Below are 5,996 nucleotides of genomic sequence, written 5' to 3' on the forward strand. Positions count from 1 at the left end.
CTCACTTTTTCCGCTTCGCTTCGTAGATAAAACCCAACCAGGCTTTCATAATTTTACATGTGAATTTTACAAGATTTTTGTTTTTATGATTAAAATTTTGTAGTTTTTTATTTTAATAATTTATAACATATCAATTCAAAAAATTTGAAAATATTTTATAGATTTATAAAATTTTAGAAAACATTCACGATTATAAGAATCAACAAAGAAGATAACAAATAAATGATAAAATTTACATAAAGAAAACTAAAACTAATACAATTTTTTTCAATATTTTAATAGTTAATTGATTCTAGTTCCGTTTAAAAAAATGACTTCCTGTATAATGTTTCTTCATGTATTTATTAAGCCTCAATGCATTAGCATCTTCTTGCTCACACTCTTGAATTTGAATATCAAATTCAAATTTACGGTATTTGTTAACTGATAATACTGAAAATGAAGATTTTTCTATTAACTCAATTGAAAATTCATCTTCATAGTGACATTTTTTGTGAAAAAAGTTATGAATGTTTACATTGTCTTCTAAAAATAGGGGATGAAGATTTATCTATTAATTCAATTGAAAATTCTTTATCGTCATGGTGATATTTGTTGTGAAGAAGAAAATTATGAATGTGTACATTACCTTCGATGAATAGAAAAAGATATTATATGTGATAAAAAGATAGTTTTGACAACCGACAAACAAAAAGTACTAAAAAATGTCAAGAACATAAGTGAAATTATTTAATGAATGTGGTACTTATATTTTTTACTATTTTTTTTATAAAATTCATCCAAAATTCATTCTAAAAAATATTTTATCAGAATTTATATATTTTTTAATATTATAAGATTTTTCATAAATTGAAAAAAATATTAATTAAGATTATAAATAAAAAAAATATTTATTGAAATAATACCTGATAAATAAATAAAATATATCAAAACTTTTCACCAAAGAAAAAACAATGAAAAAAAATTCTTAAAAAAAATAGTATAACACATTTTAAAAAAAACATATATATTAGTATCACCTACCCTCCATAACTCTTAAAAAAATATTACATATTTTTATTCATAATATTCAGCAACAACCGCACTCAAAACTTGAGTTAGATATCAACTCTTCAACATTTTAACACAATTTCTTAAAACAACTAAAAATACACTTAAAATAAAATAGAGAAGTCATGTTGTGATTACGAAACATATATATTAGTAAAATATGGCTCTTCTGATAACACTTTCTTAGGTGCAAATACATAATAGTTAATAATAACCATTAGATTATAATCAAAAATAAAAGATGGTTGAGATTTAAATATTTAAAAATTTAAATTAAAATATAATATAATCATTAAAATTCTAAAAAATACATTAAATAAATAACGTCATAAAATATCTTAATTATTATTAACCATCACCATGACCGTTAGCATCACCGTCATCATCATTGTTGTTGTCACTATCATCATCACTATTATCACTTGTTTGGCCATGATGGTCATCGTCATTATTGTCATCGTCATTGATCGAGAAGGTGGTGACAATCAATGACTGTGGTGATGGTAGTGGCTGCAATGATGGTCATGGTGATGACATCGATAGTGATGAAGGTCGTGGCAACAAAGGTGGTGATGGTGGTGGGTACAAGATGATCATGGTGATGACAACAACAATCTGGGTTAATTGAAATATTTTAGAGAATGACAATTGAGATCCTTATAGATTTATTTGTTGCTTGATTAATCTTGTAGAGATTTTATAATATATTAAATTTTAATTTAATATTTTAATCACACTTATTTATTATTTGAATAAATAGTCACTTTTATCTATAAATGTGTAATTTGCTCACAAATACGTCCCTGAAAGATAAAAATATAAGATTTAACCCCGGAAAGTGTAAAAAGTGCGATAAATATATCCCATCATTAACTTCCGTCCTTCACCGTTAATAAAATAGCTTACGTGGCACAGATGAATGAGTTTGTCACTGAAATGATTACCAACGTAACTATCTCTAATTGTCAGTATAGAGACATGTTTGCCATATAATATTTTTTTAACTTATCATCTTTCCACTTTGTTGATAAATGCATCCTTGAAAGATGAAAATACAAAATTTAGTTCCTAAAAGTGTAAAAAATGCGACAAATATATTCAGACGCTAATAGTAGATTACAACTAATATTTAGTTCCCGAAAGGATAAAAAGTGCAACAAATATATCCAGTAAAACAGTGCAACAAATATATCTAGACGTTAACAAGAGATTGTGACTAAAATTTAGTTCCCAAAAGTATAAAAAGTGCGAAAAATATATCCAAACGTTAACCGTACACTTTCAAGAACTAAATTTTGTATTTTCATTTTTCAGAGACGCATTTGTAGTGGAATGGGAAGACGAAAAGTAAAAAAATATTATATGACAAACATGCCCCTATGCTTACAATTAGGGATAGTCATGTTGACAATCATTTCAGTGTCAAATTCATTCATCTGTGTCACGTAGATTATTTTATTAACAGTGGCTGATGAAAGTTAACGACACGTATTTTTTACACTTTCGGGGACTAAATTTTGTATTTTCATCTTACATATACACATTTGTCAACGAATTACACATTCAGAGACAAAGATGATTATTTACCCTTTATTATTTTTAATCTTGATCTAATAATCTCACATAAAATAAAAGTATGTGCATTGATGTGAAGTTGTTGAAGTAATAATAAAACTTGTTGATAAATTAAGTTTACAAATCTTTTTAATAATCAAGCAAAACAAATATAAAGCAAAGAGCTTGTTGTATTTAATTTTGTTTCAAATCATGGATAGTAAAAGAAGAATTCGTCTTAGGTGAGGGTCCATGGATTTGTATCTTTTTTTCTTCTCAACCAATCTTCAAACAAATAGATGAAATTTATTGTATTCTTGTTTCACTTTTCATCTTTGCCTTTATCATTTTCACCTGAAACAAATAAAGTTAGGAAACAATGAAAAAAAATAAAAATAGTGAACTATAATGAATATTAGGTGAAACAAAATGGAAGTGTTAGAAAAAAAAAAGTCATTAGTGTTTGCAATACAATAAAAATTAAAAGTTATCAAGTAGTAGAGAAAAAAATGAAAGAGAAAGTGTGACATCGGAATTTTCATTTAGAATATGAATTTAAAGAAAAAAAAAAAGAAAAAAAGGTATAAAAAAAGTCATTACACCAAAACTTACATAATTAAAAAAGTAAAATAATCAAATAAAAAAATGACGGTAAATGGTAGAAGAAAAATTATAAAATAAAACTCAATTAATGAGTTACACCGTTTTGAAATTACTATAATTAAATATTTGTATCCTTAATTAATCAGAATATTTTTAATTAATGTTTATCAATCAATCAATATTCACATTCAATCAATCATCATCATCAATATATTATATAAAACATAATTTTTAATTGTATTTATCAACACACGTGTCAATCACCGATTAAAATATATTTCATTTTTTTATAAGTTTAAAATTTAAGGAATAAAAATATTTTCAATTCTTGTCTATCAATCAATTAATATCAACATTTAATCAATATATATATATATATATATATATATATATATATATATATATCATTTATATATTATTCTTAACATATTATACATATCATAATAATATTATACTAAGTTGCTAAAAAAACTTTGAAAATATAACAAGTTAATATTATACAGCAAATTAATTCATTAATATTTTAAAAGATAATATCTTACCAGTATTTTCATTTTAATATTCTTAAATAGAATTATATTGTTAAAAATGTATAATATCATTTTTTGACATTTTCAAACAAAATGTTATATAAATTATATGACCAAAAGGTCCAAAACCCATATTAGAGACTAATATTATTTGATGAGCGAAATTCATGATATGAAATGTGTGATCGATTGTCTCAATTCTTTTTAATTGATACGAAATAAACGATTATTGAGAATTTTTTATAATTATGATTAACGTGTTAATTGAGGTAATTAATATTATTTTTAAATTAATCATATTGTTTTAATTTAATTAGGATAATTACAATCAATATATATTATTTCTCTTCAACCATTTTTACATTGTTGTACGCAATGTTCTTTTGTTTACTGATGGGTAAATACAAATAAAATCGATTGCATTTAATAAAAAAAGGGAGTTGCCACATGGTCTAATACCAAGCCCTGGTGTTAGTTTATTATTAATTCGTAATGATTATAGTTATTTTAATTAATTTAATCATTCATTTTTACGAATTAAAAAAGTATTTATTTATTATTCTTCCATTTCAAATTATTGAATATAATTCTAATAGAATCAAGATTTCTCATGTGCGACAAACTATTTGTAAAGTGGTTTGTTTTTCTTCAAGAGTGGTCGTTTTGTTTGAAGAAAAAGTGTACTTAGGCTAATTGAACATCATAGACTAAACTAAAATGTTTGTAATGTCAAATTAATTTTAATAAAATCAATTTTATATTTTGTTAACTATTGTATTTACTAAAATCTAGAGCTCACACATATTAGACTAAATGTGACTAAAATAAACTACTAAATTTAACAACTTGAATAATGAATGATCTTTATTAAGAGGGTAAAAGAAAAGATTTTCAAAATAAAAAATTATGACACTCAAGTAAATAAATACATGAGTTAGAAGAATAATGTATGAAAAAGATAAGAAGAAACATGATACTTATGAGGTGTAAATAATAACCCATAGATAATAATGATTTACAAATAATGTTAAAAATAAAATATAACTGAGAGATTATTATTTATCTATCACATGATAAAGAAATTATAATATATTCAAATAAAAGATGGTAGAGATAAGAGTTAAACTTCTTAGCTCACTTAACACTTGTCTCGAACTGTCACGAACTATTAAGTTACAAACTTTAAGTAATAAAAAGTATTATCCAAACATAATGCATTAGAGGTTAATTGAATATGAGAGGCAAAACTAAAATATTGTAACGTCAAATTATTTTTTATAAATTACAGTTATTTATTATTATTCTTTTTAAGTTTTCAATTAATTTTTTAAAATAATAAAAAGTATTACCTCACATACAATGCACATGTACACGTACTAGGTATTATTGTATTAACTTTCAGTTATTTAAGTACGTGTTATTAAATTTATATTTTTTCATTCATTAACTTAATTTTGTTTTTTATTTTTTACATTATTATATTAATGATCTTCATAAAAGCGATAATAATGAAATAATCTGTCTTTTTTTTTTTAGTAAAAACAATTTATTATAATTTTCATTTGAATTTTGTTAAGTGGGTTGATTTGTTTAAACAAACAACACAACAACAAAAAAAATTGTTTAAAACTAATCACATCCAATTATCTTTTGTTATTTCTAATTAGTAAATAAGTTATATATTATAAACATGTGAATTAATTTTTTAATAGTATAAAAAATTAATACAATTTTTTTTGTATAATCTAAAAAAATTTCCCTCTAAATTTACTCATGCAATCCTGTGCATCACGGATAGTATCTAGTATATATATCATTTATTTCTGTTTTATCTTCTTTCAATCAACACAGGATAGTATTTACATCATTTGATTTTAATTATATTTAAAAATGAAATACTGCAATTAAATATAATAACATTATAAATAAACTAGTCGAAAAACAACGCTCAATGCATTATGTCTTAATTTTTTTTTTGAATTAGATGTAATTATAATAACGATCATGCTGAAATATTATTAGATTATAATTATTTATGATCGAGTGATTTTTAAAAATAATTAATAGATAAATTATAAATAATATATATATATATATATATATATATAATAAAGTAATTATTTTTATTAATAGTTATAAATAAATTATAGACACAAGAACAAATAAAAAAATACAAAATTATTTTTTCATTTAGATAAAAATGATAGTTATAGGGGACAAGTATTGCATTATTTATATTGGCTTTATGAGAGAGAGAGA

The sequence above is a fragment of the Glycine max genome, chromosome 2 (assembly GCF_000004515.6).
Source record: "Glycine max cultivar Williams 82 chromosome 2, Glycine_max_v4.0, whole genome shotgun sequence".
Classification (NCBI taxonomy): domain Eukaryota; kingdom Viridiplantae; phylum Streptophyta; class Magnoliopsida; order Fabales; family Fabaceae; genus Glycine; species Glycine max.